Source organism: Triticum aestivum, chromosome 5B, assembly GCF_018294505.1.
Source record: "Triticum aestivum cultivar Chinese Spring chromosome 5B, IWGSC CS RefSeq v2.1, whole genome shotgun sequence".
Lineage (NCBI taxonomy): Eukaryota > Viridiplantae > Streptophyta > Magnoliopsida > Poales > Poaceae > Triticum > Triticum aestivum.
Window position 1 is genome coordinate 146708555 of NC_057807.1, and position 13743 is coordinate 146722297.

At 44.6% G+C, this 13743-nt stretch overlaps 1 pseudogene; it reads right to left on the reverse strand.

Moving 5' to 3' along the window:
• Positions 1–4535: 4535 nt before the first annotated feature.
• Positions 4536–12560, reverse strand: LOC123115866 (indole-3-pyruvate monooxygenase YUCCA1-like; annotated as a pseudogene).
• Between the last annotated feature and the right edge of the window lie 1183 nt (positions 12561–13743).

A 13743-nucleotide genomic window follows, 5' to 3' on the forward strand; every position in this document is an offset into this window, starting at 1 on the left:
GATCCATTCGGGGGCTAATGATGAAGTCATGTACCTAGGGTAGGGTCACGGGCCTGTCCAAAGTACCCTCCCCAGTCGACCAAGAGGGATTCCACTCGACGGACTCGAAGACACTCGACTATGAAGACTCACTCGACCACCAGGAGATCAAGAGCCACTCTGCATCCAAACGGTCTGTAATTAAGTAGTATTTATAGTCATGATGACACTTTATGTAAGGCGTTACCAGTAACGCCTATCTTTATGTACTTCAAACTCTGCATAACTGAGGGCCGGAGGGGTCTGGTGAACTCTATATAAGCCACCCCCCTCCTCAGTGTAAAGGGTTCGCACCCCTGTAACTCATACGCACATAATCCAGTCGACCGCCTCCGGGCTCCAAGACGTAGGGCTGTTACTTCCTCCGAGAAGGGCCTGAACTCGTAAATCCCTTGCGTATACAACTACTCCATATCTAGGATCTTGCCTCTCCATACCTACCCCCCATTCTACTGTCAGACTTAGAACCACGACAGATATACCTTGGGATCTGGCCATCCTATGATGTTTGAGTAGATTCATTTTGTCCTATGGGTTGATTGATGATCGTGATTGGTTTGAGTTGTACATTTTATGGTGCTGTTCTATGGTGCCCTCCATGTCGCGCAAGTGTGAGGGATTCCCGCTGTAGGATGTTGCAATATGTTCATGAGTCGCTTATAGTGGGTGGCGTGAGTGACTGAAACACATACCCGAGTAAGGGAGTTGTTGCATAGTAAAAAGGACTTGTTACTTAATGCTATGGTTGAGTTTTACCTTAATGATCTTTGGTAGTTGCGGATGCCTGCTATAGTTCCAAGCATAAGTGTATATGATCCAAATATGGAAAGTATGTTAGCTCATGTCTCTCCCTCATATAAAATTGCAATAATTATTACCGGTCTAGTTATCGATTGCCTAGGGACAAATCCTTCTCTTGTCTTACAAAAGCTCTCTACCAAACAACTAACTTTTATTACCTCGCAAAGTACTCCTAGTTTTATTCTTGCAAAGGAGTTCTAGCATCACACCTATAAAATAGTTTCATACTTGTTCTAGGTAAAGCGAACGTTAAGTGTGCGTAGAGTTGTATCGGTAGTTGATAGAACTTGAAGGGAATATAAATCCTACCTTTAGCTCCTCGTTGGGTTTGACACTCTTATTTATAGAAGAAGCTACAATTGATCCCCTATACTTGTGGTTTATCACCTCTCGCGAAGGAAAAAAAAGAAAACACATTTTTTTCTTTTTCCAAGAGGCACAGCCATGCCTCTCGCGGAAGCAAACCCGTGTATGAGGGCATATTTCTCCCTTAGTTGTTTTGGTGATTGATGACAATGCATTTGCGGACTAATCGTGTGCGTTGAGCATTTCAAATAATCTATCTTATGTCAACAAGACGATTCATGCCCCTCAGAGCTATTGCGAAGATGATGTTTTTCTTTCGTTTCATTTTCGGTGGATTTGAGTCGTAGGAACAGCATACTATTAAGAGGGGGTCCGCCTCGGAAAGGTTGGGTGAAATCAACACGTACACTATCTCTTTACACCCTTGATCTTTCCCGTTCATTGAGCATGTCCTTCCTTGTGCTTGAGCTTTACAAAACAACATAAGCGGTAATACCGCTCTGCTCAGCGGTAGTACCGCTCCAGTGGTAGTACTGCTCCAGCGGTACTGCCGCAGAATAGTGCTACCCTCACTTCCGCTTGTACTATGCATTCTGTAAATGGGTGTAGTAGAGCGGCAATTCAGCGTGGTAGTACCGCTCCAGCGGTACTGCGGCTCTGACTACCACTCTACTACCGCAGGTTTACTGGGCACTGGTCAGATAAGCGGAAGTACCGCTCCGACGGAACTGCCGCAATCTTCTACCGCACGGGGTACCACTTGTTTTGTGCCTTCTAGAAATCTCTGTCCCACGAGCGGAAGTAGAGCGGCAGTGGAGAACGGTAGTACCGCCCAGGGCGGCACTACCGCCCTATCTTCCTCTACTACCGCGGATTCCAGCTGCTATTCAACACCAAGCGGAAGTACCGCTGGTGGGAGCGGTAGTACCGCTCTGGTGGCACCGCCTTCCTGACATGCTCATTTGAACGCAGTGGCTGAAATCTTCCGTGCCAGCAGAAGTACCGCTCACCTATGCGGTACTACCACTTGTGCACGGGCTGTGAATGCGTAACGGTTGGATTTCATCCCCCACTATATAAAGGACTCATATTCCTCAAGTTGATTTACCTATTCCTCCCCCAAGATCCATTGTTGCTCACAAGCTCATTTCCGTCCGATTTCTCTCCCTAGCCAATCACACTTGTTGATTCTTTAGGGATTGCTTGAGAAGGCCTGGATCTACACTTCTTTCCACCAAGAGAAATTTGATTCCCTCACTAATCCCTTGCGGATCTTATTACTTTTGGGTGTTTGAGCACCCTAGACGGTTGAGGTCACCTCGGAGCCACATTACATTGTGGTGAAGCTTCGTGGTGGTGTTGGGAGCCTCCAATTAGGTTGTGGAGAGAGCCCCAACCTTGTTTGTAAAGGTCCAGTCGCCGCCTTCAAGGGCACCACTGTGGAATCACGGCTTCTCGCATTGTGTGAGGGCATGAGGAGAATATGATGGGTCTAGTGGATTCTTGCGGAGCATTGTGCCTCCACAACGCTCTAAAGAAGACGTACTTCCTCTCAAAGGGAAGGAACTTTGATAACACATCCTCGTCTCCCCCGACTCCACTTGTGGTTATCTCTTACCTTTTGTGCAAGCTACCCTTGTGTTAATTATCTTGCTTTCTTGTGTTGTTGCTATTGCTCGCATCATATAGGTTGCTCACCTAGTTGCATATCTAGTCAACATTTTTGTTGCTAAACATAATTTGTGAATAAAAGCTAAAAATTGGTAGTTGCCTATTCACCCCCTCTGGTCAATCATATCGATCCTTTCACCGTGCCTCTTGCCGAAGGAAAAAAACGCCTTTTCCCCGTTTCCGAGAGGCACGGTCGTGCCTCGCGCGGAAGCAAACCGCGGAAAAAAAACTCGTTTTTCCATTTCTGAGAGGCACGGCTGTGCCTCTCGCGGAAGCAACTCCGTGCCTCTTGCAGAAGGAAAAAGAAAAAGAAAACGCATTCTTTCGTGATTTTTTCCCCCAAAAGCTAAGAAAGACCATGGAAAATCAAAAAGTCAAAACGCCTCCAAAAAACCATCTAAAAAGCCGAAAACACGTGAGGAAAAAATTTAAAAAGTAAAAATCAGACGAAGCGCCAAGAGCGCGACATGTGGCGGTGGCAGAGAGCGCGCCAAGTGTCGCGCTCTCAGCCCACCCCAAGTGACCCTTGGGGAGGCTCCTGAACGAGCGCTCTTAATTGCTCTCGACGATACAAGCAACCCCGCCCACGCTAATGAGCCACCACATTACACCGATTTGCGAACTTTCTGGCTGTCTTCTTTCTTTTTTCTTTTCCATTTTTTTCAAATTCATGAACTTTTTTAAAAATTACAAAGAATTTTTAGTTCATGAAATTTTACCAAAATCATAAAAAAAACTAAATTTCACAAACGTTCTTGAAAAGTTTAAATAATTTTCTAACTGGCAATATGTTTTGAATTCATAAATATTGTTTGAAATTTCTGAACAATTTTCAAACTCTGGAACATTTTTGGAAATCACTATTTAAAAAAGTCATGAACCATTTTTGAATCACGAACATTTTACATGTTTGTGAATATTTTTGTAGATCCAAGATTATTTCTCAAATTCATTAGCATTTTTTAAAATTGGGAACAAAATTTGAAATTTCTAATCATTCTTCGAAGTGATGAACATTTTCTGATTCGAATAAGAGTTTTTTAGTTTTTGAAATATGTTTTGGTATTAATGAACATTTATTTAAATTAAGAACATTTTTTAAATTCATGATATTTTTTCAATTTCATGGACATTCCTGAAATTGTGAACATTTTTCAAATTACTTATCATTTTTTTTAAACTTGGTGAACTTGTTTGAAATCTTGAACATATTTTTTAAATTTATTATTTTTTTAAAAAAAATCATGATTTTTTTGGAAATTCCGAATTTTTGTTAAAATGCGAAAAAAGGTAGAATAAGTAAATAAAAAACAGGAGGAAAAAAATTGGACGCCTCGTCTTGGTCTGGGTCGCCCAGAGCGAGCGGGGGTGCTCTTTTGCTGCGCCACCGCCACATAGGGGGTCCCATCTATGCACGCCCATATTCCGAGGGCTCAAGTCACGTATTTGGCCAGGTCCAATCGTGTATTGGACAGGCGTGGTCAGTTGGTACTATGGCCTGGTGCTTGGTAGTCGAGGCCGTGACAAAACTCCCACTACATGGATTTCTCAAAAAAAAAAACTCCCACTACAGAGATATAGGACAAATTCCGCTCAAAAAAAAAGAAAGAAAAGGATATAGCACAAATGCAATCCACAAGAAAGCACAAATGCACAATACTCCTACCGCATGGCTGCACCTGCCACCTTGCATCTCACTGATTATTCCATACATATATCTGTACTATAATGTAGTAACTCTATATCAACCCATTAGACGGCTGGAGGTACATATATACACACACGTTCCGACTAACGCGCACACATTACTCGAAAATGAAACAGTTCAACCGATGAAACTAGCGTAAGAGCATCGGCCTTGGCTAGGTTTCAAGCATTATTGTGAGCAGTGATATTCCTGGCGAGGGCCTCGGTCCACTGGTCTGCGATGTCAGCGGCGATTCTGGAGGCATCATAGGAGGAACCCATGAGACCCCTCCTTGTGAAGCCCGTGGCATAGAGGCCGTTCTTGCCTCGCCAGCTGTGCGGGAATGCCATCCTGGGGAACCCATCACTCTGGCTGAAAAATTCGTCCTCCTGAAATATGCATGTGACTATTTATAATATTCAAAGGGAATAGGTATTCTTGGTTTGGTTTGGTTCTTTTGTACGCTAAGCGATCTGGACCAAATACTTGTATGTTGATGGGCGTTTTATGGGCTTTCATAGAGAAAATGAAAAATAATTAGGTCAAAATAAATCTAAGAATTGAACACAAGACCTTCGCCTGAATCTTCGATGTAACAACCAACGACCTATGCGCCATTCGCATTTATTAATCCCAACTAGCTCTTTTTTTAACACAGTACAGATGCAAGCGCATACACTCATCCCTATGAACGCACGCACGCACACCATATCCTTATGAGCATCTCTGAGAGACTGAGCCAGGTTTGTTCGCAATCCCAACTCGCTCTAAATATACGAGTGACAGTCCTCATCTTTAGGGCGAGCTAATTAAGTGAATGAGCTAATTAAAGGATTGTGAGCTTAAATAAAATATTTAAACGGATGTGGCTAATTGAAGAAAGGAATAACTAAAAGAAAATATTGTGGTCTTAATAAATTAAATATTCAAACAGATGAGCCTAATTAAAGAAAAGGACTTGAGGTAAAAAGGTAGGATAATTAAAAGGAAGGATCTATAGGCTTCAATGTGTTTGGGGCTACTAAACTAGAAAAGGAAGAATTTAATTCGCGACTAAAACGGGTGAAGACGTCATTGTAATTAAAGGAAGAATTATACTTAAACGGAATCAGTGGGAGATTATGCTCGGCAAAGAAAATACGAATACAACTAAATTGCATTGTATTTTTTATGTTCATTTTGTAGAAGGATGTTGTGTTGCAGCATGTTCTTCATAGTGAATACGGTGCCGTAGGACATTATGCTTGCACAAAACATCAGTTTTTTCCGTTGCAATGCACGGGCATATGTGCTAGTATTTAGCATAAACAAATATGCTGATGTACTCCCATCAACATACAAGTACTTGGTCATCATAATTATTAGTCACCCAATCTGATCTTGTGGGCCAATCAAAGGTGCCCGCAGCCCATCATGAAATATGGCGGGCCAATGAAAAGACTTGTGCAGAATCTAATGTGGAAAACCATCCATTACACACATTGCTCATTAGAAGAACTCAACATAGACTCTACAACGTCAAATCAAATCTGGTGAGGCAGATGGGATGCATCAAGCAAGTCGTCCAGATGGGCCACCCTACAAAAGGTAGAGTGGGCAATGGGTGTGGTAGCAAGCAGTGGCGGACCCACCATTGGGGCGAGCTGGGGCGGCCGCCCCGGGTCGCCGGCAACGAAGTATCGAACCCCACGTATGTATCTTTCCTTCGGTAGGCATCAGAACACAAAACGCCAGCGGCGGCGGCGGCGCTGTTTATCTGTTTCTGTGTGACTGCATCGAAGGGTTAAGGGAGAAAGAGATTTGGGTTGGTCCGCTGGTGGACTGGGCTACGTTTTATAGTTACTACAGCCCGCTAGTGCCCAATCGATCTGTACTGCAGTAGATGAACGACAGAGAAGGAAATTCCCAATTCCGATAGGAAATCGCTTCCGGGCATTCCCCTCGACCTAGCCAGACCCAACAGTTCCCCAATCAATTTTGTAGATCTCGTTTGAAAATTAAAATGGGATCATATTGTGGCATAAGTGAGGATTTCAAGCAACAAGAGTCCATGTTAGCAGTTTACTAGTTTTTAAAATCTTTTTATTCTTTTGTTGTTGAATGCTACTTCCTCCATTCATAAATATAAGTCTTTTTTAGAGATTTCAATACGAAATACATACGGACATATATGGATATATTTCCAAATGTGGATTCACTTATTTTGCTTCATATGTAGTCCGCATAGGAATCTCTAAAAACACTTATATTTAGGAACGAAGTGAGTATGAGTTTAGGTTGAATAGAGTTGTATTTGTGCCGAAAAAAATTAGACGTTAAATGTTCGCCCCAGCTAACTTTAATTTCTGGGTCCGCCACTGATAGCAAGCACTGTTGTCATGCACATGATGATCACCAAAGATGCATGGCCCTCACCACATCATTATGGGCCGGCATGTGCATCACACCTAACTCCAAGGAAGATCTCAACAAGAAAAACCTAACTCAAATGGAGGAAGGAAAAAACCAGCAAGATCTCCGTCCCTTTTGGCAAGACTTTATCCTCCCTTTCCCAACAGTGAGGGCTGCGGTCTCCTTTGCATGGAGACACATCTACAGTTGCTAAGACGATTCCTTAACTGCCAATCATTTGATCATTGTCCTGTACTCCTGTTTTTGTAGCATGGAACCATACCTCAATGATTGATGTGCGACAGTGCGAGTAGAACACAACACCAAAATAGCATCGGTTTACTATATATTCAGTGTTATTAGGAAACGTGATATACACATGTTTCATATAGATTCCTTTCGGTTTCAATAATATTGTTTACTCATGTTTCCCTATGGCATCTGTCCTTGTTGCATGGACCAAACGCCCGAGCATGGGCTCCACTAGCTGGACCAGCTCACTGTGCAGCAACAACAGCAAGAATACAACTAAAAAAGAAAGAAATACACGCACGCATGAGATCAAGATCGACTTGACAGGAACATGCAAACAAAGAGCCCCCTATATGCATATTCTCGATCACTAGCTAGGACAGCTAGTTTGCAAGATGAAAAGATTGCTTAACATGACATGGACATATAGTAGCTAACAAATATGTGTCCAAGTCTACACTAGACGCCATGATCGATGCAACTACGCAAGAAAGGGTACAAGGAAATCAAGTACATGCTTGTAGCTATCACATCGATCACATACAATGATACAAACACACACCGAGCTACACAGGACTTCTATATATGTGAAGTACACACGCTGCCCAAATCGACAACTCGTTGATTTTATCTTTTATGAAAATTGCACGCAAAATTTATAGAACGAGCGCATAGCATAGTTCACGCATGTCTGTCAATCAATATTGTCAATTTTTGGATGAGTTTCTGTGTCCCGATCGCCCTCTTGTTGGCATCATTGTCACTGCCCATGCCTTCCTATCTAAATCTAATACCTCCATCGAACTGACAAGGACTATACACACGCCTCCGTTCCAAAATTGATAACCTCCCAGAAAGTGTGCAGCTAGACTTCTACAATTATTTCGCTCGCAAAAATAAATAAATAAAATTTCTACAACTATTTAATCACTACTCGCTTCATCTCATAATATAAGACGTTATTACACATGGTATATCATGATTAGTTAAATCATTCGTTAGATTAGTTATAAAAAAATTCCACAATTGAAGACGACTATTGTTAAGTGTACGCCTGGGTCGTGCAGTTTGGGACATACTTCCTTCGTTTCATAATTCTTGTCCTGGTTTTAGGTTAACTTTGGACTAAAATCACGACAGGATTTATGAAACGGGGAGAAGGGATTAGGGAGCAGTGCACGTACATACTCCCTCCGTTTCTAAATATAAGTCTTTTTAGAGATTCCAATAAAAGACTACATACGGAGCAAAATAAGTGAACCTACACTCTAAACTATGTCTATATACATCCGTATGTAGTATATAGTGAAATCTCTAGAAAGACTTATATTTAGGAACGGAGGAAGTATAGCGCATGCATGCGTCGTTTTTCATGCATGACACAATCGGCGGAAGTTTCTAATTAATGTTCTGTATAAGCATCTTTTCCCGAGGTTAGAAAAAAAGAAGCAACATAGTACTTCCTCCGTTCCTAAATAAAAGTTTTTCTAGAGATTCCACTATAAACTTCATACGGAGCAAAATGAGTGAATGTACACTGTAAAATATGTCTATATACATTCGTATGTAGTTTGTAGTGGAATCTCTAAAAAGACTTACATTTAGGAACGGGAGGGAGTATTTTCCTGCATACTCTTGATCGTTGCATGGATGACTTACGACAGTATGCATGATGCTAATAAGTACTACTCCCTCCGTTCCAAATTACTCGTCGCTGAAATGGATGTATCTAGAACTAAAATACATCTAGATACATCCATATGTGCGACAAGTAATTCGGAACGGAGGGAGTAGGAGTATACATACACGTTCGCGTATGTACGTACCTTGAGCCATGATGGCACGTTGCTTTTGTACCCGGTGGCGAGGATGACAGCATCGAAGTCCTTACGTCCGTCGGCAAATTCAACACCGCTCTCGGTGAAGCGGTTTATTGCGGGGACCACCTGCGGAGAATCCCTCTTAGATTCACTTGGACACATCATCAAGTAAATGCAGTACTACACTGGGCACACACGTACTACTAGAAACAAGTTGCTATAGCTAGTAGTCCTAACGGAGGGAGTAGATATTTTGCACTAAAAGTTTTCTTTTAACTTTTGTACTTACTCCCCCATTTCAATGAATAAGACGCAAAAAAAGACGCATGCGCATATCAAAATTTAACTTTGACACTAAATTAGACCAATCAAATATGAACGACATGTCATAAAAATTATGCCGTTGCATTTGTATTGAAAAGAATTTTTTAGTGGTATAATTTTTAAATCACATAAATCTATATTTTCTCATCTAATTTATGGTCAAATTTTAATTGTGGGAAATGTGCTTGTCTTATTCATTAGTTGGATGCTGCAATCCTAATACCCCATTAATTGAAAAAAGTACTTTATGTTCTTTTTACAACATATTCAATTAAGTTGCTGATATTGTTTTCCGTCAGATTGATGCAATGCTCTTTCACTTTAGTACTCCTTCCGTTTCAGTTTACAAGTCCTGTGCGTATACCTAAGTTGCCAATTTTATCATCCTAATATAAAATATATAACACAAAAAAATATACCGTTTGAAAAATATACCGTCTGATACTAGTGTATACCTAGTTTATACCGTTGGTCATATATGAGACGGAGGGAGTAGTGAAGTATTAAGCATATCCAACAAAGGGGGATGTGATATTTTACCTTTATTTCACCATCCCTGATCTTTTTCAAAGCTCCAATGTCGAGCACTGGTGTTTTCCCGGTTGATTTCTTGATTTGGAGCGGACCAATCTTAGGTCGTTGAAGCCCGTATTTTTGTCACCAAGTATCAACCTTGAGAAGAAGAGGAACAAGGCATCAACCCATTTCATGGGAAACCACTTGAGAAGGAATACTGATAGGCCAAATGTTGAGATGCCTAGTATATCCCTAGGCAACACATGAAGCTACAAATTTACAAAAATAATAGCATGAGAGAGATATGCAAGTTTAGTCAAACTATAAACCTGCATGATGTAAAGAAATGCAGTTAATAGGTAAATGCTATAAATAGCTTAATACAATAGTTAAATCCTTTTATGCGAAAAGATGAAATAAATCGAGTAGTTTGTAGTTGTAACTATCTTTGGGTTTTCTTGACATCTCCGTTGCCTAATGTGGGTACAACTGTTGAATGTTCTCACCAAATTCTGCAATGTTTTCTTTTGACATACATTTTTTTATCGTGAATTGACATAGATTTTGATACTGCACTTATGAAATAACACAACACATAATTATTGAAATTTCCCCTGTTACTCTTAGTGTTGCGCGATCCTTGTCCAAACAGAAAACAACAGCATGCAATGACCCTTTTTGGATTTCTTTTCCCCCTGCAAGTATCACATCGTTTTCTATAGAAGTCCTATGTTCCAAGTAATATTTTCTTTTCTTCTCGGCCATTCGAGATTTATGATATACGTTCGACATTTATGATATATTTTTTTTGAAACAAGGCAAAAGACTTGCCACTTTCAATAATTAAGGAGAAGGTTTAGACAAGAGCCGCAGAGCGGCAATAAAGAAAGATTACTCTCGCGACATAAGCTCACTCAGGTGGTTGGCTCCCGCCAACGCCCAAAGATGGGCCTCCTCTTTAATCTTGGCAACAATAATGGTGGTCGGTGAAGCCGTGTTGCGAAAGACTCTTGCGTTCCGCTCCTTCCACATTTCCCACATGACAAGCATCAGAACAGAGGCAGTGGCTTTCTTGATGTGCCCTCCAGAGTTTATCGTCTTAAGCCACCAATCTTGAACCGTGTCTTCATGGCGCCAAATTAGCGGCGAATGGTCCTGCATGCCGAGCCAGGCGACCACCGCATGCCAGACACGGGTAGTGAACCTACACTGAAAGAGGAGATGGGAGGCGGACTCTTGGACTTGTTTGCATAGGGGACAAAGTCCACAGTTTGGCCATCCTCGCCGTTGTAGTCGATCCGCCGTCCACACACGGTTTTGGATGATAAGCCATGTGAAGACCTTGCATTTTGGGGGAGCCCAACTCTTCCATATTGTGGGAGCAGTTGGGCTGAAAACTAGGCCCTCGAATTGTGCCATGTACGCTGTAGCCGTCGAATATTCACCACAGTGAATTTCCAGGAATTTTCATAAAGGGATCTTTATCGACTCAAACAGCAAATCGAGACGATACAACAACAACTGCATAAAACCCGACCTTTTTTTTCTGCTGCATGCAACGTCATTTTTATGCTGTCGCTGTTGATTTTGATTTTGCATAGTATTATTGTGTACACGCCTGCTGGAAGTCATGTAAAAAAAGACTTCTGCTGGAAGTGGCAAGAATCTATCGAGGACTGTGAAAAAAGGGGAACACGCGGCACTATGAAATTGACCGCCCAAGAGTACTCGCACAAACAGTGACAGCCTGAAATACGAATTCTCTGCTGCAGCCTAAAATTGTGGAGAGACTACTAAATTAAATTTTAGTGATCTAAACGCTTTTATATTTATTTAGGAGAACTATGTAATTTGAACTGTGCAGTAGCCCACTTGTTGGTTCTCATTTTTTGATCCCAAAAAGAAAAAATGAGATACATCAAATTGTAGTTACTATGTTGTCGTACAATTTTGATTATCATCGATCTAAATTCGGCTGTACAAGGTAATGCACGAGTGGTATTTTTTCTCCCCCTAGGTGAACAATTGTTTTTCTGAGTGCAAATGTGTACGAGTAAATAAAAGCTTGTACCTTGTCCCTGACAACCATGGATGCCTTTGCGCCATTGTCGCAGAGGTCGAGGCTGACCTCCATGCCGGAGTTACCGCAGCCGACAACGAGCACCTTCTTTCCGGCGAACTCGTCCCCTCTCTTGTAGGTGCTCGTGTGCATCACCGTGCCGCGGTAGACGTCCATACCCTCCACACCGCCAGGCCACACAGGCTCCGCATTCTCGCCTGTGGCCACCACGAGCCAGCGAGACATGAACTCCGTCGCCATCGTTGTCATAGCGTCTTTGCCGACGACTTTGACGGTGACCCTCCAGAAGCCGATGGCGGCGTCGTAGGCGGCGGCCCGGACGCGCGCGCCGAGGAGCGGCTCGACGGCGAAGGCGCGCGCGTACTCGTCAAGGTAGGCGACGAACTGGTCCCTTGTCGGATACGGCGGCGTGCCGGGCGGGAAAGGCGCAAGGGGGAGCTCGCAGAAGCAGCGCGGCAGGTGAAGCCGCATCCGCTCGTACGTGCGGTGCCGCCATGACGCCGCCACGCAGGCGTCCCGCTCCAGCACCAGCGACGGCACCCCGCGAACCTTGAGGCAGGCCGCCGTCGCCAGCCCGGACGGCCCCGCGCCGACGATCACCGGCCCCGGTGTTAGACTGTATTTACATATAGCTTCTGTATATGTCTTGTATATTGTATCGTACATCTTGGTGTACCCCTTATATATATGAGGTAGCCACACCCTTAACGGGTGTCGTGCAGTTTCCCAAAACCCTAAGTCTCATATGGTATCAACCCTAACCGGTCCTATGTCTTCCGCTGCCGCCGCCGCCGCCGCCTCCGCCACCGCGATCGCGCCCAACTCCGTCGCCGCCGTCGCGCCGGCTTCTGTCACGGCGCCTGCGTCGCCGTTCCTCTCCTCGCGTCCCCTGGTTTCGGTCTACACCGGCCAATCTTCGATGGTCGGCTCTCCTCGGATCAGCCACTGCCGTCGTCACCGGCCGCGCCTCCGCCGACCCCGGGGGATCCTTCGTACACCGGTCCGTGGATGGGATCGGCCACCTACGGCCCCACGGGGCTGCTCCACTCCCGCCCGCAGGCCCCTACTGGGCGGCGCCCGTCCCCGCTGGATCGGCAGCCTACGGCCCGTACGGGGCTGCTCCACTCCCGCCCGCAGGCCCCTACGGGGCGGCGCCCGTCCCTGCCGGATCGGTGGCCTATGGCCCCTACGGGGCCGCTACTTCATCAACGGGCCACTACGGGGCGCCGCCCTACGCGCCCGCCGTGACTGCGTCTCCTGCCGCTGTTGCAGCGGCGCCCCTACGCGCCTTCACCTGTCGCCGCGAACGCTGGGTCGGACAGGGCCCCGCCGCCGCCATTGCCCTATGGCGGCTACTACCCTCCGGCCATGGCTGCATCTGGTGGATCATCTCACATGACCTACTACATGGCGCCTCCTCCTTCTGATCATGCCGTGGCCAGCACGCCGTTCTACTTCGCGCATCTGATCCCAGTGAAGCTGACGACGGACAATTATCTGTCATGGCGTGCACAGGTGCTGCCACTTCTCCGCAGTCGCTATCTGGAGGGCTACGTCGACGGTTCCTTGCCGTGTCCTCCACCACATCACCCGGCATACCATGCGTGGGTGGCTCAGGATCAGGCCATACTTTCGGCGATCCAGTCGTCGCTTACCGAGGCGGTGTCCTCCTTGGTTCTCTTCACTGCCACGTCCCAGGAGGCGTGGTCTGCCCTTCACACTAGCTTTGCATCTCAGCAGCAGGCTCGTGCTCACACTCTTCGTACGGAACTGGGAGAGACCAAGCTTCTTGACCTCAGCATTACCGACTACTTCGGCAAGATGACGCGTCTCGCAGACACTCTGGCCTCCATTGG